Genomic DNA, 23498 nt, shown 5'->3' on the forward strand with positions numbered 1-23498 from the left:
TGATACCGTGAACGTTTAGTAACTTCCACCTGAGCTGTTCATGCTTTACGATAAATGTATTAGCAACGTTAATACCTACAGGCTCGTGCGATTAATACTTTGGTAATACTTTCAAGCATGTGCGAGTTTATTGCTTTAACCTAGGAAAATAACTAGAAGATACCACTTAAAACATCGCTAGTTGTACATGTTTCCTTGTGGCTAATGTACACTTTTAGTTTGATGTAAATCGGCCTAAAAGACTAAGTTTTAGTTTCTCATTGAAAAAACTGAATTCTCCTAAATTGCGTCTTATAGGTAATACCTTATGACATCAAATATCCACCCTGCCCACTTACAAAATTCCCTTTAGTTTTTGGACGTCAGAGTATTACGTTATGGAAAAGTTTTAGCCAGAATTTGACCGGCCTTCAACTTACAAGCAGCAAAGTTGAGGCGAAAGCGAGATATCGTTGTATTTGTCAGTAATTGAAAATAAAATTCGACAACTATGCTAAAATAAAAAGTAGAAGTTCACGTAAAATATATATTTCAAGCATAATGTTCACAGAAAGATTTTTAGTTAATACATTGAAAATGCACATTTGCTAACTCTGCGAAAATTGTAAAAATTGCGCAAAGAGTTATAAATTCATTGGTTAACATTAAACGTGTATAGCTCACTCAGTAAAGTAACAATCCTTTTACTAAACTTGTGAACTCGAAATATTATTGCGGGTAAATCATTGTTGTGCACGCCTGCATAAGGACATTCACAGAAAAACATTTATATGAGGTGATGTAATTTAACGCCAAATGTTTGTTTTACCCCGACAAAATAAAACGAGTGTGATATTTTATGTATACCTTACAACAGTGGTCTCCAATCTATAGTTCGCGAACCCATGTGGGGTCGCCTAAACCTATTCCAGGGTCGTCATTACCTAATCTAGGGTCGTCATTAATCACCAATAACTGCAGTTTTCTATTTGCAGTTTTAGTTTTGTTTAAACCACGAGCGCAAAAAAAATAAGTATATGAAAAATGCTAAAACGAATAAAACGGAATCTGGACTTGTGTATAATTTAGGAATAATCAATCACTTGTGTTATAAGCATTACTTATCTAAAAACAAACTGGGGTCGTATGTATCTGCTGATTTTAACATATTTTTTGGGGGATTTTCGCATCTAACTAACTTGCAAATTAGTGCTCTTCAATAGCGTGCGTGTATTCAATTCAATAAATATCTTGTTGAAAGTGCGGTATCGAAACTAGCCTGTTAATTTTTAAATTACGTACGTTGTAGTGAGATTAATATACGATAAAGATTTAAAAGACACATAAAATACGAACTTCTTCCACCACCGCGTCAGAATTCCTAATCACAGCTTAGAGCTAACTATTTCTGCTAAGGTATAATATTTAATCGTTGTTTGCCTCTAATATAGTGAAGTAAACTGTTCTCACTGCGACCAGTTTAGTCTATCTTCGTTATTTGCTTACGATAAATCCCCATGATAGCCGGACAGACATCGTCTGTATGAAATGTCATTCACTGTGTGTTTTGGTGGAGCCAGAACTAAGAAGGGGTCGGCCACCAATCGATAGTTCTAACCAACCCACTTGGATAAATATTGGCCACTTGTGACATAAACACCCACGCAGGAAAATGTCATATTTTCTTGAAGTGTCGTCACCAAATAATCCGCCCTAATGGCAACCTATGCAAAAAAACTTTTCCATAAAAAAGGTCGAAAGCATTTCATGGCTTCTAATTTACATATAGGCTAAATTAAGCAAACAGAATGTGTAAAGTATGAAGATAGCACTCGCCCTTACACGTAAATGACGACATTAACTTTAATAGGAGGCAAATATTCTTCAGACTTTCCTGTCTTGGTCAGCGTCAGTCGTTTAGTTTAGTTCTAGTCATTTAAAAGAGAAATATCATTCCCCACAAAATAAAGCATCATCAGTCTCTCGTAAACAGAGAAGATAACTGTTTATTTGTCAATGCGAACACAGTGGCTAAAGATCAACGAGGAATCACAAAATGGTTATCGAGTCAGTTGACCCTGAAGGTATAAGGAACTCATGTTACAACAGAAAATAGGAAATATCAACGATAAAAGAGAAGATTAAAGAAAGCAAAATGCATAAGGAACGTTGGCGATGGAAACTATGTTTGACGAAAAATGAACCAATAAACAACCAATCGTTATGAGAGTAACTAAAACCACAATGTGGAACGAGATAGTCACAAGGTTTCAAAACACAGTAGAAATATAGGTCTTATCGGGTCGTTGAACGACTATTGTATAATACAAAATAAAGTAGAAGAAAAAATATATGAAAAACAAAGCTTTCACAAAATGATGGTATACGTTTCCTTCAGGTACGAATGGCCTCGTGCCCAACCCTGGTACCACGTTCATACGGCACAACAAGCTAAAACATTTCACTGTAAATTTCACCTGATTTTTCGTATAAAACTACCACTACTTGCTTGACTTAAAAATAACAACATTTATACAACTTAAAAAAGCAACATCTAAACAACACCAAATAAATCACAAAGGGTTCGGTAAACCCAGACAGCTATTAGATTTGTATTATTTTTCTCTGTTTGTAACAATAACATATCACAAACCCAACTACTAGCAAACCGAAGCCGAAACCTGAAGTGATCCCTACCACCATAATTAAGGAATCATTCTCTGTAAAAAAAAACATTGTTTAGTAATTTCTTTTAAAAGCTGAAGATCATTAATTGTTAAGGTAAAGCTCGCGCGGAAAACTGCAATATTCATAGTTTGGCTTAATGTTTCTTCATATTCAACACGGAACGAGACGGACAGTCGCGGATCCAGTATTTTTCTTTAGGGGGTAACTTTTACAGAGATGACGTCACAAAGTACGTCATACCATGACGCCATAAAGTAAAAAAACGCCACACAGTCAATTTATTTTGTTAAACTTTCGGTTGGCGAGGTGTTACTTTTATTACAAAAGCTACATTAGAAAAATATTATCGATTCGCGCAAAACGAAAAACGCTTTTATTTTGTTTAACTGGTCAAAACTTTTGTTTCCAAGAGTGCGATAAGACGCAGACGCCTCAAGGCAAAACGATTTTATCAAAATGGGCCAATACATGCCCGAAACATATTTCAGGTTTGCACCCAACGCGAACTTTTTTAATTTCCTAAGTTAAAATAAGCTAAAATATTTTTTTGGGGGGGGGAGCATGGCCATGTGAATTCGCCTGAATCCGCCTCTGGAAAGTTACCCTTTATATTCCGAAAGGCCTGTGCTGCATTTCGTGATTAAGGTATTGAGAATGATATATGTAACAAAAAATATGTCGTCTATTTGTCTCTTCCTATATTTGTATTACCTTCATATGGCTGGTTGATCACCTCGGACACAGGTTCACTAAATTTACTAGATCCTTTTTGGTTCACTGCACTGACGGCTACTTCAAATGTTAATTTTTTATCTGCAGTCTGCATTGGAATCTAAAAAATACCGAATGACCAGAAGTTTACAAAGTGAATACCGTACGGGACCCAAAATGATGGTTTTAACAACTTAAGATGCAAAAATTTCCCTAAAATTACTGTACTGCCAAATATTGAAACTAGGTCGAGCGGGGCCAAACAAACATCCGAGCACTAGAAAAAAAATTGGATGACAAAAGATTATTAAAGTACATGTGGATTTTGTATAAAGCAGTAATAATCCGGGGTATTTAGCCTCTTCTTGAATTGATGGATTACGACAAACTCTCAGCAAGAACAAGTGTCAGGTTGAAGCCTATACGTGTGGGGATAACCGAAAATATTTCAATTATGTGTTATACGAAGTTATTTTATAAAACCGCACTTAAACAACTGTGCGGTACAAAAAACAATTCAAAAGTTCCGGTTCAGATCCGGTTTGACTCATTTATTTTCAAATCCGGTTTGTAAAGTTTCCGTTCGGTTCCCTGGACACATCAATACTGTATTGTTTCTATATTTTTAGAAAATAATTGATGTCCAGGATTTTTCTTGTTTTTGACAATTAGTTTTACAGGGTACCGACAATAAAAAAATATAACAAATTTAATGTTGACTCTCACCTTATACAGATAATGGTCGAGGGTGCCATCAACTTCCACATAAGTCCATTCGTGTTTAGTTTGGTCAATTATGGAAATATTGTAACACAATAAGATAAAATGCCCCCAAAACGGTTTCATTAGAGGCTAGAACAAAAAAGGATATATGAAAAATAAATGCAACGACCAATACACGTATAGTATTTACCTTCCAAAAAATACCAAGTTTTCCGGGTTTAGTGTTGTTCAAAGTTACCTCAGTTGGACATTTCGGCGGCGCTAAAAACAAAAAGTTGTTGTGATTTTAAATATTTCATTTATTTGCTTTCGAATAACTTCTTCTAAAAGCTAGAGAAGAAAGCTTTATACAGACTCAAAGTAATCCAAAAATATTTCAAAACTCTATAATATTCAAATTGGAAATGTAGCGGAAATTTTATTAAAGTTTGAAATCTCCAATTTATTAATAGGCCTACTCTTTTTGACACTCTTATTTTTTTCAGATTTTCAACATTCATTTTATTTGTTTGCTACATACATCCACACATGAAAAAAGATTATACAAACTTAAAATAGCAAAAATATTTAAAAATTATACAACTTTCAAATTATAAATTTAGCACAAAATTTCCAATTATTGCACTTACTGAACAAGGTAACTATAATCATCCGAAAAATATACCTCTGTGATGTATTAGGTTGTAGCGTAAAAATTGAGACTATTTTACAAAAGACATATATGTATATATTGTTTTATATCAACTGCAGTATTTTTTTTTGACATTGCTTAAAAAATCCAAGTTTAGCCGGAAGACACGTAGGTTGAACTGCAACAAACACATGTTCCCGGAGCTCGTCAAGGTCCTGTTTTTTTTGTTATGAAAGACATTTTTTAACATGTTAGCTGAAAGTCGGTGCGTCAATTAGTTTCGTGCTTAAAAAAATCCAAACCTGGCTTATTCATTTTTTTTTCTATATAAAAGAATGTGTTCTAACAGGATGCAGCAAGCAATAGTGGCATGATTGTTTTTTGAATTCCCCTTTGAGCCAAATAAAACTTAGTTGGTAGAGCAACGGTCCTGGTACGACCGATGTCGTGAGTTCCAACCTATCTGCTATATTTGGTTTTGTTTGCCAAAGCTCGTTTGCTAATCGTATAGGCACTAGTGACCAATAATATAATACATACGTACCTGAGACAAAATCTGAAATATCCACATGTTATGTGGTGTAAATCTGTTTCATCTCTATTTTTGTGTTGATTAGATTATGATTAAATGGTAGTACCTTTGTATATCCAGTAAATCTCAATATTTCGTGTATAATATTTTGTTTCCTCTATTTTTTGGTGATATAAAGTGGTGGACTTAGTGAAATTATTCCACCAACCTAATTTTATAACGTGTGTGTTTAATGTGCTTGAAAGAAAAGAAATAAATTGATCAAAAGATTTACGTAAAAGGCGCAATGTCTACGCAGCGCTGATGCTACGTAGTGCCTAAACAAATATTTCGTCGTACACATGTGACACGGCAATGCAATTTACCTTGGCAGTCTAGCTAGCTTACTGTACGGTGGTGACCAGCACTAAGTTTTTCGTTTATCGGCGTCGTTTGTTTTTAGTGAATTTCAGTATAAGTTTGATTTGCTGTTTATTTGAGTTAACAAAGTTTGTCGAAATTTTAGACAAGTAGGCCTATAATGTTGGTAAAATGTAGAAATGGTTCTGCTCGAAAATGAACAGATATTGAGTTAAATAAGTTTGGAAATGTGATGGTTTCTCCAAGGCCCTAACACCTTGTACTAAGTTTTTAATTTGAAGCTATCCTAAATTGTTTAGCGATTATTTCTTGGATGTTGATGTTCTTCTTCAAAATAATATACGCAACAAAGGTGTTAGTTAGTGGTAAGAAACCTCTGTTTGCGCTTTTAAACCAAGACTATGAACGATACTGGATAACGGTTTTATTCTTTAATAGGAAATAGTAAAGACGTTTAAACACGACGTTGTACAAATAATTGTCTTTTTGTTTAATGTGTGGTAAAATATTGTACTTCACTGCTCGTTCCCTAAATAGGAGTGCACCAATTGACAGAAATAGATTTGCATGTTGTACAAATCTTGGTTATACAGCAAAAATTCAGGCCCGAAATTTGAAAATTTAGCAAGGCTATCTCGTCTTTCCAGGAATTTTGTGAATTTTAGAAATTTATAAAAACAAAAAATTAAAGTGTTGCCTAGGCTAGTTTGGTATTTGCTTGAGTTAACGCGATTATGTACTGTAACAAGTATATCGATATCATTTTCATGTCGATAGCGGCTTTGTTTGTGGTAAGTGTTGATCTTTGTTTTATTTATCGTTAGAATGTCGGTTTTACCAAACGAATAAAGGGAGTCATTTGTAATAATTGCGCCCGAAGTTAAGCTTTATCTGAAAGCTTCTTAGTTTGTTTTCGATTGTTGAATTATAGAGGTTGCGGTAAATTTTCTCCCATGGCAGACGTGCACTCCCGCAATTTAAGGTCCAGTGCCATTTTAATTGAGCTTTTGGAGGAAAGAAGGATTGTTGTTTGTATTTTTTCGTAAACCGATTTGGTGGAGTTATACTGCTGGATAAATAATTTTAATGTTTGGGTTCTATACGATCGGATCGTTGTTGCGCTACCCGAATCCCATTCTTCAGGGAGACTCGATATTAATTTTATGAAATTGACAAAATCTGTGTTTTTAGGTGTAAATTTAAATTTATTTACTAATGTGTCATATTGTAGATATACTCGCCGTTTCTATTCAATAAATCCTGGTGAAAAATTATATTGGAATCTATAAGTGATGGCATAAAAAAAACATTTGAGCGGAATTTTACTTTTTTGTTTAGCCAAAGCGGACGGCTGTTTGACTTTGGATCTATAGTTTCCAAGAGTTGTTTGCACGCCGTTATTGCGCAACGTAACGTTCGCATAGGAAGTATACGCCTTGTGATTGCATTGTTTGTTCCTATCTTCCCATTAAGAAGCGCTTCTAATCTGTTACCTTGGATAAAGGGGCCTTCGATTTGTTTCCAATCAGCTTCCGCGTTTTCGTCAAGTAGTTTAGAGATCCATTTCGTATGTAAGGCTAACAAGTAATTATCTATATTGATCATTCCTGTCCCCCCATTTGCAATACTCGCACTCAAAGTCTCTCTTTTCACCCTCTCCCATTTGGACCCCCATAAGAATGTAAAGAGGATTCGTTTAACTCATTTTAAAGGTTAAGATTGGAATCATGAGGGTCTTGATAATCGTTATTTTTCCGAGAAGAGAGAGACCCCTCGCGGACCAAATATTTGATACTATTTTAATTTTTTTCAGAAGTGGTGTGAAGTTTTTTTTAATTAGATCGGCGTCGTTACTCGAGCTATTGGGAATTTCAACGCCTAAGTATTTAATAGTGCCTGATGGCCATAGAAGACCACTTTGTTCCATGGGTTTGTGACAGTTTTCACGATTTGTTCCGATAAAAAAGGCGTTTGATTTGGACATGTTGACCTTGCAGCCTGACATTTCGCCGAAGTCGTCAATAATCCGAAAGACTTCTGTAAAATCCAGATCACTACCCGATAGAAATATTGTAGTGTCGTCAGCAAATAGGGACACTTTAAATTCTTTGCCATTTATTGTGATGCCGTTTTGGCGGCCCTGTTTTAACGCAGCGGCAAGGCATTTAATGCACAGGACAAATAAAGTTGGAGAGAGAGGGTCTCCCTGGCGTACGCCACGTTCAACGTTAAACGATTTTGATAAAAAGTTGTTGTTAACAATTACGCACGAAGGATTTTGGTAAAAACATTCGATCAATTTAATAATCTTTTTCCCGAACCCGAAAGAAGCTAAGTCCCAGTTTACCGTGTCGAAGGCCTTGAACATGTCTAAAGACAGTATCGCGCCAGGTATATCGTAATAGTCGGCGCAGTCAATGATATCGAACAAAAGACGAATATTAGTGCCTATGTATCGTTTTGGAATAAAACCATTTTGCGCAGGCGAGATAATGTCGTTTAGTACCCTTCGGATCCTGGTGTTAGCTACTTTTGAAGCAATTTTGTAGTCTACATTCAAAAGCGTTATCGGTCTAAAATTTCCCGGTTGAAGATGATCTTCATAAGCTTTTGGAAGTAGAGTTACCACTGCTTCTGACTGAGAAGCTGATAGCCTACCTGTATTTACTGTATGTCGCCATGCTGCCATATAGACGCATTTGATATTGTCCCAAAAGGTGATATAAAACTCGGGATTTATTTTTACCCATGTTGCAGAGAGCAGTGAAGAATTCCGCTTCTGTTGTTTCCGCTTCTAAAAGTTCTGATTGTTCTGCCTTAATTTTTGGGAGATTTAGTGTTTTTAATTTTGAGGCGATTAAGGTTTTGTTCAATAGATCTCCGTTTTGTTTGTATAGTTGCTTGTAAAAGTCAACTAGACCGTCCAAAATGTTGTTTTGGTCAGTTATTATTTTATCATCCAAAAAAAGTCTGTTAATACCCTTTTTTTCGCAATGTCTTTTTTTCCAAATTTAAAAAGTATTTTGTATTTTTCTCGCCCTCCTCTGCCCAGCGAGCCCTACTTCGCGTTATGGCGCTTTTAGATTGGCGCAGCATTAGTTGGTCGAGTTCTGATTTAAGTTTGGACAATTTTTCGTGCAAGGGGCCTAATTCTGTTTCAGAGTTCTTTAAAATAGCGTCTTGCGTCTCGCCAATCAGTTTTTCCAAATCGATTTGCTTAATATTCAGCCTTCGTTTTAGTTCGGCCGCATATCTAATAGTTTCTCCCCGAACAACTGCTTTCAAGGCGTCCCATCTTACATGAGGGTCGGTTTCGCCTATATGGTTTTCTGCTTTATAATAAGTGATTACCTTTCTTATTTTATCCTTGTAACGCTGGTCATTTAATAGTAATGTATTAAATTTCCACTAGCCTCCACCGCGTGGTGCTGGGTAAATGTCAGCCCCTAGAGTTTATACCGGGGACTATGTCTACATTTTTAACGTTTTCGACGAGAGATCCGTCAATCGTTATGAGAGTAACTAAAACCACAATGCGGAACGAGATAGTCACAAGGTATCAAAACACAGTAGAAATATAGGTCTTATCGGGTCGTTGAACGACTATTGTATAATACAAAATAAAGTAGAAGAAAAAATATATGAAAAACAAAGCTTTCCCAAAATGATGGTATACGTTTCCTTCAGGTACGAATGGCCTCGTGGCCCAACCCTGGTACCACGTTCATACGGCACAACAAGCTAAAACATTTCACTGTAAATTTCACCTGATTTTTTCGTATAAAACTACCACAACTTGAAATAGCACCACTACTTGCTTGACTTAAAAAAGCAACATTTAAACAACTTAAAAAAGCAACATTTAAACAACACAAAATAAATCACAAAGGGTTCGGTAAACCCAGACAGCTATTAAATTTAATTGCCGTTACAATTTGTTTGTCAAAATTATTGCTAAACAAACGCATATTTTCGTTTTGTTTGTATTATTTCTCTTTGTTTTTTTTTCTCCGTTTGTAACAATAACATATCACAAACCCAACTACTAGCAAACCGAAGCCGAAACCTGAAGTGATCCCTACCACCATAATTAAGGAATCATTCTCTGTAAAAAAAAAATTGTTTAGTAATTTCTTTTAAAAGCTGAAGATCATTAATTGTTAAGGTAAAGCTCGCGCGGAAAACGGCAATATTCATAGTTTGGCTTAATGTTTCTTCATATTCAACACGGAACGAGACGGACAGTCGCGGATCCAGTATTTTTCTTTGGGGAGTAACTTTTACAGAGATGACGTCACAAAGTACGTCATACCGTGACGCCATAAAGTAAAAAAACGCCACGCAGTCAATTTATTTTGTTAAACTTTCGGTTGGCGAGGTGTTACTTTTATTACAAAAGCTACATTAGAAAACTATTATCGATTCGCGCAAAACGAAAAACGCTTTTATTTTGTTTAACTGGTCAAAACTTTTGTTTCCAAGAGTGCGATAAGACGCAGACGCTTTAAGGCAAAACGACTTTATCAAAATGGGCCAATACATGCCAGAAACATATTTCAGGTTTGCACCCAACGCGAACTTTTTTAATTTCCTAAGCTAAAATAAGCTAAAATATTTTTTTTGGGGGGGGAGCATGGCCATGTGAATTCGTCTGAATCCGCCTCTGGAAAGTTACCCTTTATATTCCGAAAGGCCTGTGCTGCATTTCGTGATTAAGGTATTGAGCATGATATATGTAACAAAAAATATGTCGTCTATTTGTCTCTTTCTATATTTGTATTACCTTCATATGGCTGGTTGATCACCTCGGACACAGGTTCACTAAATTTACTAGATCCTTTTTGGTTCACTGCACTGACGGCTACTTCAAATGTTAATTTTTTATCTGCAGTCTGCATTGGAATCTAAAAAATACCGAATGACCAGAAGTTTACAAAGTGAATACCGTACGGGACCCAAAATGATGGTTTTAACAACTTAAGATGCAAAAATTTCCCTAACATTACTGTACTGCCAAATATTGAAACTAGGTCGAGCGGGGCCAAACAAACATCCGAGCACTAGAAAAAAAAATTGGATGACAAAAGATTATTAAAGTACATGTAAAGTTTGCCTATGTATAAAGCAGTATTTATCCGGGGTATTTAGCCTCTTCTTGAATTGATGGATTACGACAAACTCACAACAAGAACAAGTGTCAGGTTGAAGCCTATACGTGTGGGGATAACCGAAAATATTTCAATTATGTGTTATACGAAGTTATTTTATAAAACCGCACTTAAACAACTGTGCGGTACAAAAAACAATTCAAAAGTTCCGGTTCAGATCCGGTTTGACTCATTTATTTTCAAATCCGGTTTGTAAAGTTTCCGTTCGGTTCCCTGGACACATCAATACTGTATTGTTTCTATATTTTTAGAAAATAATTGATGTCCAGGATTTTTCTTGTTTTTGACAATTAGTTTTACAGGGTACCGACAATAAAAAAATATAACAAATTTAATGTTGACTCTCACCTTATACAGATAATGGTCGAGGGTGCCATCAACTTCCACATAAGTCCATTCGTGTTTAGTTTGGTCAATTATGGAAATATTGTAACACAATAAGATAAAATGCCCCCAAAACGGTTTCATTAGAGGCTAGAACAAAAAAGGATATATGAAAAATAAATGCAACGACCAATACACGTATAGTATTTACCTTCCAAGAAATACCAAGTTTTCCTGGTTTAGTGTTGTTCAAAGTTACCTCAGTTGGACATTTCGGCGGCGCTAAAAACAAAAAAGTTGTTGTGATTTTAAATATTTCATTTATTTGCTTTCGAATAACTTCTTCTAAAAGCTAGAGAAGAAAGCTTTATACAGACTCAAAGTAATCCAAAAATATTTCAAAACTCTATAATATTCAAATTGGAAATGTAGCGGAAATTTTATTAAAGTTTGAAAATCTCCAAATTATTAATAGGCCTACTCTTTTTGACACTCTTATTTTTTTCAGATTTTAAACATTCATTTTATTTGTTTGCTACATACATCCACACATGAAAAAAGATTATACAAACTTAAAATAGTTGAAAAATATTTAAAAATTATACAACTTTCAAATTATAAATTTAGCACAAAATTTCCAATTATTGCACTTACTGAACAAGGTAACTATAATCATCCGAAAAATATACCTCTGTGATGTATTAGGTTGTAGCGTAAAAAATGAGACTGTTTTACAAAAGACATATATGTATATATTGTTTTATATCAACTGCAGTATTTTTTTTTGACATTGCTTAAAAAATCCAAGTTTAGCCGGAAGACACGTAGGTTGAACTGCAACAAACACATGTTCCCGGAGCTCGTCAAGGTCCTGTTTTTTTTGTTATGAAAGACATTTTTTATCATGTTAGCTGGAAGTCGGTGCGTCAAGTTTCGTGCTTAAAAAAATCCAAACCTGGCTTATTCATTTTTTTTTCTATATAAAAGAATGTGTTCTAACAGGATGCAGCAAGCAATAGTGTCATGATTATTTTTTGAATTCCCCTTTGAGCCAAATAAAACTTAGTTGGTAGAGCAACGGTCCTGGTACGACCGATGTCGTGAGTTCCAACCTATCTGCTATATTTGGTTTTGTTTGCCAAAGCTCGTTTGCTAATCGTATAGGCACTAGTGACCAATAATATAATACATACGTACCTGAGACAAAATCTGAAATATCCACATGTTATATGGTGTAAATCTGTTTCATCTCTATTTTTGTGTTGATTAGGTTATGATTAAATGGTAGTACCTTTGTATATCCAGTAAATCTCAACATTTCGTGTATAATATTTTGTTTCCTCTATTTTTTGGTGATATAAAGTGGTGGACTTAGTGAAATTATTCCACCAACCTAATTTTATAACGTGTGTGTTTAATGTGCTTGAAAGAAAAGAAATAAATTGATCAAACGATTTACGTAAAAGGCCTGACTGGTGAAAAAGTTTTAAAGACGGGTGAAAAAGTTTTAAGAGTGCAACGACAACATTGTTTTGTGTAGATTCCTGTATTTTGTTTAGGCACTACGCAGCGCTGATGCTACGTAGTGCCTAAACAAATATTTCGTCGTACACATGAGACACGGCAATGCGATTTACCTTGGCAGTCTAGCTAGCTTACTGTACGGTGGTGACCAGCACTGAGTTTTTCGTTTATCGGTGGCGTTTGTTTTTAGTGAATTTCAGTATAAGTTTGATTTGTTGTTTATTTGAGTTAACAAAGTTTGTCCAAATTTTAGACAAGTAGGCCTATAATGTTGGTAAAATATAGAAATGGTTCTGCTCGAAAATGAACAGATATTGAGTTAAATAAGTTTGGAAATGTGAAGTTTCTCTAAGGCCCTAACATCTTGTACTAAGTTTTTAATTTGAAGCTATCCTAAATTGTTTAGCGATTATTCCTTAGATGTTGATGTTCTTCTTCAAAATAATACACGCAACAAAGGTGTTAGTTAGTGGTAAGAAACCTCAATTTGGGCTTTTAAACCAAGACTATGAACGATACTGGATAACGTTTTATTCTTTAATAGGAAATAGTAAAGACGTTTAAACACGACGTTGTACAAATAATTGTGTGTGGTAAAATATTGTACTTCACTACTCGTTCCCTAAATAGGAGTGCACCAATTGACAGAAATAGATTTGCATGTTGTACAAATCTCGGTTTTACAGCAAAAATTCAGGCCTGAAATTTGAAAATTTAGCAAGGCTAACTTGGTTTTTAAGGAATTTTGTAAATTTTAGTGTTGGCCAGGCTAGTTTGGTAGTGACTTGAGTTTTGTTTTTTCTTTTTTAGATATTTAACGCTATTGTGTACTCGAAGTATAGCAATATAATTTTCGGCTGTCGAGTGCTCGGCTGTCGATAGCGGCTTTGTTGGTGGTAAGTGTTTATCTTTGTTTTATTTATCGTTAGAATGTTATTTCCGTTACCATTTACCATGTATGTTTGCAATACACGCATTCGAAAGACTAACTGGTCTGAATATGATTTTAAAATGTTACTTATGTTACATAAATAGACATTTAGTGGCAATAAAGAATAACGTTGTCTAACAGCTAGGGGCAATAAAGAGCAGCGTACCATAAAAGTCGCGCAACTTGCCGTAACTTCGAAGAACAATACATATTCTTTTAAAACCTACTATACTTAGGTTCTAGTATTCCCTCGCCAAAATGGTAAAATGAAAGTTCCTATTAAGATGATGTTTATGCGTTGAAGCAACCCTTCAAAACTTTTCCAAAACGAAGCCTAACCTTAATGGAGGGAACTTAGTTCCAGCCAAACAAATCGCAAGTTTCAAAACCCCCCAAAAAAGGTCAGAACAAGACTGGACGAAGTATGACGTCACCAACAATTACATCACAAGAATACCGGTAACTTTTTTGTATGTTATATTCAAAAATAAAACACGGAAAGAAATTCTGACGAATACGAAAGTAAGGGACGATAATCTATAATGGAAGGTTGCCAACCTTTTTCATTATCTATTCTCTTATCAAGTTGTTGTAAAGGCAAAGGGAGGTTTAGAAATTCACGCCTGAAAAAATCGTATAGTAAACTTAAAAACAGTCCAGCAAAGCAAATCTATATTATACAAAATAATATAATTGATTTAAAGAGTTTACTTTTTGGTTGCTTTTTATCCATATTTTTAATATCTTAGTGTAGTCTTCAACACGCTTGTGATCATTAAGTACTAACTGAGAAATAAAACGATAACTATAATTGTTAGTTGACTTTGCCATAAGTAATTTCTTATAATAAGCTAAATGAAATACCCCGGCGTTGCCCACGTTAAATAGACCATTTTTTACCAACAGTTTAACTAACTGACAAAGGATTAATGTAGTTGGAACGGCGACGTAAATTAATTACATCTACAATAACCACGATAATGTGCGAAATCTACCTGAATTTTGTCTGGTTAAACAAAATGAAACAATCCATCATACTATGGCTCTTTATTACTATTGCACATTACGTTGTAACATGATAAACTGTTAGCCTCGTGTTATAGCTCATAATTATGAAAAAAATGTGGGAATTACCATATAACCAAAAAGTAATGTTACGGATAGCGTAAGATCAAAAACATTCGCTTATCGCAAATACTCAAATGTTTTTAGCAAACATCGTCTGGATCATTGAGAGGTTTGCAAATACTGATGTGATGCTTTACTTAGTTTTTGGCCGGTCGTAGTTAACATAATATTTGCCTTCATTAACATACAAATACTCCGCTAATTAAATAATTAATTCTAATTATTTTTTTAACTAGTCGAGTAGCGTTTGAACACTGATCTATAAATACCTTGCGTAAGACAATGTTTAGCTGTCTTAATTTGTACCAAATTCCAATCCACTCAAACCTCAAAACTACTCAAAAATTGTCATTAGCAAACAAATAATTAAAAACATTCCTTTCGAAGAGATCATTTGCAATGAACTGATTGCTGCTGAACTTTATGGGATGGATCAGTGGTTCTCAAAGTTTTTTTCCTGGCAAACCTCTCTTGCTTCCCGGAAATAATGAAATACGAGTTACCATTCATTATTTATTCTCTACAATCATTGACGAACATTTTTAGGTTTAACGCAATTTGTGTCCGAACCGGAATTGTTAAATCGTTTTTAAAAATAAATTTAGTCGATCCGGAGTTGAACCGGATTCCAAAAATTCTTGAACCCGAACCTGAACCGGAAACTCAACCTGTTCGACTTTCTGCTTTATATTTTCTTTAGATTTCATTTTTTTGCCTATTTCAGATAACAGCTGAAAGCTTTCAAATGTAGCTCGTATCACACTAAGAATATTCCATAATTTCAGTGGCGCAAAATTTATTTTGAAGGAAAGTTTGTCCTACAATTGCAACGTTAGAAATCATAATACTAAAACTCACCTCAGTGAGAATTGATAGCATGTTAATACAATTCGTCGCCAATAGGGTGTATGTTTATAAAATCCAAAACCATCGGCGGCAGGTTTTAGCCAGTCGATCACTGCTCCGCTGACGCGTATATTAACAAGTAAAACTCATAGTAAAAAACAGAAGTAAAAACAGGACGTTTTGTTTAAAAGGAAAATATATTTCGCCAAATGGCATCATCAGTTCCTATAAGAGTACAAATAAATAAATAAAATCAGAGCGCAGCCAAACAAACCAAAACCGTGTGATCCTGTTTTCACTCATATTTTAACTATGAGTTTACTTGTTACAATCCATTAAAATTTATTTACTTTTAACCTCGGTTTATTTTTATGGTTAACAAAGACAAGGAATACTCCCGAGTGTTTACTTCAGGTGCCGTAAGAGAGGTACAATGTTTCAATTACTCTTACTATTTACCTATGTTCAAAAAAGTTCCACTCACAAACAAGTTGCCCTATAAATAAATCTACTTTACTCAAGGCCAGACTCCAATTTCATTCTTTAAATCTTGATATGTGCAGTTTTATATTTTCGTACAAAGTTTATTATAACTTATAGAACATGCAATGGCAAAAGTAAGCCGAAACATTTGGAACGGCCTTTCCGGTAAATAAAAGTTTTCCAGGCACACCGTATCGGTAAAACATATGCAAAAAATGGATTTTTCAGGTCATTTCTCTTTTTTTTTCGGCACAATTTTCCCTTTTTTTAAGGCCATCCTGACATCTCCAAAACGTATTTAAACAAGAAACGGATTTACCATTTGTTGCGCTTGATGAACAATGGCCTTTATTTTCAGCTAATAAATTAATTCAACAAGCGACCAAATATAAATGGGCTGAGCTCTAAACGCAAAATTAAACCATTGGAAAGCAAATATTTTTTGTTAACGTTTGAGGTTGGAGAAGTTTTACTTTATTATAAAACTTGCATAGTGAAGGAATCATCAACGCGAGAGTTTGCGACTCCTATTACCATTAAAATTGGAATTTGGATTTTTATTTTTTTTACCTGAAAAATGAGAAGTTTTGACCTGAAAAATTGAATTTTTTTTCAATTTTTGAGCTAAAAATATATATTTTTTCACAAAATTATATCCTACTAGAAATAAATTGAAGTACTGCATTAACAACACGATTTTAATGTTTTACTGTCTACCGGTCGAACACAAATTAATTATTTTATCAGGATTATGCAAAACTCATGAAGTGCTTAGTTGATTTTATCACTTGAAAAAGACAAACAACTATAAAAATGCCAAAGAAAAACAACAGGTGAAATACAACATAAAAATAATTGCAGTCAATTAACGAAGACCTGATGAAAATAGGAAATGGAATAATTGCAAATAACAAGCGAAAAAAGACAGCAAATTCTGTTCAATACATTTGTCCAAATCAGAGATACGAAACAACTGAGGCAAAAACTAAGTTCGAGCTGTACTTAATGCGAAAAACTAGGCCTGGGTGGTTAATTCTGCCGGTTTTCGTATACCATATATTGCTCTAATGAGGATATAATTCAGTTAAAATGTCGTTGAATATAATACAAAACTATTTTTTTTTGGTAAAACATTAGCTAAACGACAATTGCAAAAAGCTGACTATAGTTTTTTCAATTTTGTAACATTTTACGTTCATTTTTAATCCATTTTTTCTTGAAATAATTTTGACAAATTTTGACCTAATGTGAAATTTTAACTTTTTTTGACAAGCCAAAAAATAATCGCCTTAATAATTACGTTTTAACATCTGTGTCCGTCCGACTTGGTGCAATATCGTGCCACAACATAAGTTCTTAGCTTGTTTTTTGTTTTACGACCAAAGCTTGATGATAGAGCAGCCTAAGGTTTCAACTCAAAGTAACCTTCAATAACTAAAATCTTAAAACAAAATCACGCAATACTAAAATTATTCCAGAATGTTATTAATTTGATTCATTTTTCCAGATAAAATGGTGTATAAAATATAAAAGTTTTAAACTATATCTTTTTGATATATTAACCTACAATTCCTATTATAAATATTCAGTAATGCTTGTAAATGTTGACATATTGCCCCAAACGATATGCATCCGGGGAATACCCAGCTTAATTTGTGAACTTTTAAATTACAAATGCAATTTTTTTACAAATTATGCCACATTCGTTATTGTTTGCCAAAACACCGTTTGATAACTGTGTAGACTCGGGCAATAATTCATGGTCATACAATGGCGATCCGGGATTTTCGTTTAGGGGCTACGAACATTTTCAGGGATGACGTCACAAAGCTACCTGCTGTTCTCCAAATAAACTCGTACGCAGCTGAAATTCTGCTGAATTTATTACACAATGCCGCAGTGCTGGTTCTGCGCACTACTAGCTCACGAACAAACATTGTAAGTCGTGTTTGCTTTGCTAAACAAATGTTCGTCGGTTTAGCCTCACGGCAGGGTAATTTACCTTGGCAGTCTAGCTAGAACTGTAACGAGTGCGGCGGTCAGCCAGTTGTTGCTTGAGAGTAGTTTACCTTGGCAGTCGAGCTAGCAATGTAACGAGTGCGGCGGCCAGCCAGTTGTTGCTTGAGGGTAATTTACCTTGGCAGTCGAGCTAGCAATGTAACGAGTGCGGCGGCCAGCCAGTTGTTGCTTGAGGGTAGTTTAACTTCAGTAAAAAGGTATTTTTTTTATTTTTTTGTGGTGATTTATTTTTGTTTGTTCAATGTTTTTCACGCATGGTTAATTGGTAAACTGCAAAATTAGTATTTTTCAAAACATTGTGATTTCGGCGATTCTCGTTTTTTGTTTTTGTTTTTTTTGACGTTCCAAATAAAATTTTATCCTCCTCCTAGTAAAAAATAGAAATCGCATAAAGTTATATGCTGTTTTTGCAGACAAGCTTAGATTTCGCCGAAAAGTAAAAGCTGCGAATTTGATTCGGTATAATTTAAATAAACAAAGTCTGATTCAAAACATTGCCATGTTGGTGTTAAAATATATGGTTAAAGTATTTCGAGATTAGTTTATGGACTAGATCAAGAGTTCTTAAACTTGTTTGTGATGTACCATTTCGATTTACTTGCTTGTATATTATTTGTGAAATAATAGTATAAACTTAAGCCAAACTAGATTTTCGGCCTAATAGCGTGTGTAGAATTTTCATACGTACGTAGCTCAAATAAAACTAATTTACGTACTTTTTTGGTCGTACGTAACTGAAATAAAACTAATTTGGTCACTTTTTGGTCGTACGTAGCTCGGATAAAATTAACTTGACTTTTTCCAAACTTTGGAGGAGTAAAAATGGGTACTTAAGGTATTATATTAAAAAAAACGTTTCCTTAGATGTTAATGTAACCAGACCAAGCACATTTTAAACTATTTAATAAAAAATAATATTTTTTCCCCTTTTTACTTGTGTTTTTTTCGTCGCGTTCTGCTAATTCCTTTATGTCATACGCGACGCAGTTAGTTAAGCCCGCCTTGGAAGGGAAAATCAAATGCCTTGTGTACCCTCTAGCGCCACCTTGTAAACTCCAATTAGCTCACTTACGCCATCTAACGGCAAACATTTTGTGTGTTTCATTAAAATCGGTAAACAAACGCCAATTTAACAACTGGACATATAAGAATGTCCAAACGTACAAAACTGCTCTACACAACTATTTTTTGTAAAAACAAACAAATCCTGGCTAAATGGAGTAAATGTTATCAAAACATGACAGGAAAACCCCGTACTATCTTAATACCCTTAAGACTGACGATTTAGACAAAACATCTTACTCGAATCAAAATACATTACAATGCAATTTCGTTCAACAGTGCCACCTGATTTACAGATAAAGAATTAGACAAATGCGGCCTTTAACAATTCACTAAATTTTGATGGCGTTTGTGTAAGAACAAAATACCACGCATACACCCATTAGTGTTGTATAATGTATTCAAAATTTTCCCCAACGTTGATAGGATTTTTCTTTATTTATAAGTTTTGAGGTCGGGTGTGTCAGGGTTAGTTTTAACAATTTTAATTTCTACACTTTGCATCATTTCCATGATTTATTCTGTTTTATTGCGTAGTTGCAAAACGCAAAAGTCAAGGAGTATTGCAAAACAAACACGCGTCGCGGGTTAATAAGTACAACGTCGAAATAGGAAAAACAGCGACAGCTAGCGGCGCTCGAATGCTATACATTGCAGCAGCTAGAGGCAATAAAAGTAGCGCCATATTTCAAATAGTAAAATGGAAACACGACACAGTATTAAAGTCTATTATTTCCAGCGTTTTTTAAAGATTTATTGCGGTACGTCAAGAAGTTATGGAAGTGTAATGGTTGTTTTACAAATTCTTGGAATCGAATATGTCGAATATGTAGTGTAGTCGGTTGGACCATTTTAGAACAAAGATCAATTTTCTTAGCTAGAGCTTAAATTGATCTACACGTTTTGTGCAAATTAAGCTGATTTTAGTTTTAGGTAAAGGTAACCCACCTAAATCGAATTTGCGAATGGTGAAAACTATTGCCATGTTCTATTGCCAGTTAACTTCCAGCAAAGCAAACCTAAATATTTATTTGCTATAATAATTCTTTCATTTTCTTTTCGCCTAAGGCGTATACTGCAGACATTCAAAATAATATATAACGGAGTGTTGTTCTTCCAGCAGTATATATAATAAATTGACGTTTCGACGTGCTATACAGTACGTCTTCATCAGGATACTGACGTATCGTGCAAAACAGATTCCTTATAAATCGACAACGACAATTTGTGCGATTAAAAACTCGCACCAACGCTCATTGGTGTAAGAGCGCGTGATAGCTTATTGGCATTAGAACGTCAGTTTTTACGTTTATCGTGCTGGCGCATGAATGGATATTCCACGACTTAAAAAAACGTCGCTTGTGGTAATCGGTTTCCTTCGTCAACACCTGGGCAGCAGAAAAGTTAATGCTGTGCTTGTGGGTTGTTGCATGGCTTGCCAACGCTGATTTCTTGGCATCCTTCTTGCCCACATCCCTTTCGTGATCCTTCCGGCGCGTATTCAAACTTCTACCCGTCTCCCCAATATAAATTTCGTCGCACTCACCGCACGGTATAGCATACACTACACCCCTTGTCGCAGTTGCATCAACCGGGTCTTTTGGGTGCGACAGCATCTGACGTAGGGTGTTAATTGGTTTTACCCCAACGATACACCAAAATCGGTCAACATGCGATGCATAACATCAGTTAACTTTGGTATGTAGGGTAAGGTGACGAAGGCTCGTTCTTTGAACTGGATCTGTTTCCGTGAAACCTTTTTTTAGGATCACGGAGAATCCAGTCCGTGTAGCCATTTAACACGCAGGGCATCATGTACCCTGCGCAATTCGGTTTGAAGCATCGCAGGGTCCGTCGTCAAGCGTCTGGCCTGATCTTTGAGTGCTTTGACAACAGCTCGTTACTGGTACACTAAAAAAATCCAAGTGGCCATTTTCCCGGATTACTCGGGTTACGCATACACCCATTAGTATTGTATATTAAGTCTAAAATTTTCATCCAACATTTATAGGAGTTTTCATGATTTATAAGTTAGAGTTTGAGTTCGGGTGATGTCGTTGTTAGTTTTAACAAATTTAATTTCTGCAGTTATGAATTATTTTATGATTTATTCTCTAATCCTCCGTTTAATTTACTTTGTTGGGGGGCAGACACACCTATTAGTGATATTAAAGCGTTCGGTGCTTTATTCCGTAACTGCGACATGGAAAAGTAAGATTAGCGCCACATAAGCACGCGTTTATAAAGTACAATGGAAAAATAGGAAAGTGGATTCAAAACCCCAAAAATCGAATTTGCTTTTTGTAAACACTATTGGCATTGCCATGTTTTATTACCAGTTAACTGCCAACCTATTAAAGCCAAATATTTATAATAAATTTGATTAAACATGCAACTACATTTTGTTTGTTTGTTTTATTAAACCACATGCGTACCCGCAGGTGCATTTGGCCTCTTAAATTTGTTTATTAAAATTTCGGTTTTCTTATTGCCTATACAGCGCATACTATACGGATATTTAAACTATTGTGGGATTTGCTGCTTTTTTTTACACTACTGTCCTATTCAGTTCTGTTGGTGCGGTCCGCTAACATGTTCAAATTATCCCATGCAACCAACAGTGAGACTTGAGTTTGACAATCATGTGTTAAGTAACAGTTTGCTGAAACGATTTCCCGACAAAGAGTTTTCCAGTATATTTAGGATGGTTGGTGCTCGGCAGTAGGCTACGTTCTTTAATTTTTCGAGTATAGAAAGTAGCGATACGCGCCGCGTCAGATTTATAAAGAGTCGGACTCTCTGCATCACTATAGTTTCTACTGAATTTGTAGCTTTTAAAATGTATAGAATTCATGGTAAAGACGCTTCATTTCTAACGTACAGCTTAAAACAAAAAAGCAGTTCGGTTCTAACAAAAAAGCGAATTGTGTATTCGCGCACCAAAAATATCACACCAAAAAGACAAAGGAAGTGAGCGTATTAGTTAATCATTGGCGCAGAAGCAGATAGTTTCTTTTTTGCCAACATAATTACCTTTACGGTCGTTTTGTAAAATGTGTTCAATATATTGCCGGTCTGATACCATTTTCGCTTTTAAACGTATTGTATTATCCTGTGCGCGTTTTATGGCTGTATTTATCGGACACACACGATAGTGGGATTGTCATTTTAAATTATTGATTTTCGTTTTAGTTTCTCGTTTTTTGACGTGTATAGTAGGGTGGAGTGAAAAATCATTTTTCTTCCAAATCAAAATTGAGGGGGTCTAAAATGCTGACAAAACATCTAAAACCGTCAAAAAAATTGGATTTGGGGAAATTACCTCCTTAACCGACTTGGCTACCTCCCCCCAAAGGTCACGCAGGGGTCAAAATAGCCAAATCGTCCGTAACTATTTTATTTGATGTGCTAGAGAGTTGGTTAGTGATTCAAAAGATGCAGAACATACATGTTTCTATTCAATATAATAGAATTTTTCTTCTAAAAGGAGCAGAAATCCATAAAATTTACAAAAAACTAAATTTTGTCAAAAATTTTCAAATTTTTCAATTTTACATTAAAAATTTAAATATACTGCATACATCACACATTGATAACCATCCAATCACAATACTGATATTGAACACTATACTGTTCTTAAACAGGTTCTTTGTATGGAAATATGGCATGAGTATTCTCTATTTAAGTGTTTGCCGATTCAGCCTCGTCTTGCAGATCCAGCAACAGATGATGGAGCTTCTGTTATTAGCTTGACATGACGCTTGAATGTTTGATTGAGACAAGGGTGGCCTAATCTGAGAGATGTTTTTGTTATTGCTTTAATATCAAAGTCATAGAGAGTTTTGATGACAGGAGGTTGCTGTATATCCATTGATTTCGATGAAATCATCTGTTGGTATGACTTCGTCTTCACGTTTATTTTACAATGATAAAACGTGGAAGACCACGACCAGTGTTAGTGTCATCTAAATTGGACTAATTTTCTGGTTCAATAACATTACCTGTACCTTCAAAATCCTCATCGACAGCCATCTTGAAACTGCCTGAACTACCCCGAATAGCTTGTATTTGACTGACACCATGGTGACGACTGTTTTGCTCTCCATCCTCAACATCCCCACAAGGATGTGATTTCGGCATGGGCAAAAGACATTTCTTTGCAATACTCAAGCTATATGTCTCTAACTTGTTAATTTGGAAATCGTTCTGCACCTATCATATTTTAAAACGGTCCAATCTGCCAGTCTATGTGGATAACACTGGCATTTAGAATCTGTGAAATGTTGTATGAAAAAAGTTGTCACCAAAGATTTTAAAAGTAACGAATATTTCAAAACGTCTGATTAGAAGTTCTGCGGTGATGAACTGAGTTATGTGTACAAAAAAGTT

General features: G+C 35.0%; 1 pseudogene; it reads right to left on the reverse strand.

Annotated features, from left to right (window-relative positions):
• Positions 1-20362: 20362 nt before the first annotated feature.
• Positions 20363-23249, reverse strand: LOC146165539 (uncharacterized; annotated as a pseudogene).
• Between the last annotated feature and the right edge of the window lie 249 nt (positions 23250-23498).

Source organism: Ascidiella aspersa, chromosome 2 (genome assembly GCF_963924565.1).
Source record: "Ascidiella aspersa chromosome 2, kaAscAspe10.2, whole genome shotgun sequence".
In the NCBI taxonomy this organism is placed as follows: domain Eukaryota; kingdom Metazoa; phylum Chordata; class Ascidiacea; order Phlebobranchia; family Ascidiidae; genus Ascidiella; species Ascidiella aspersa.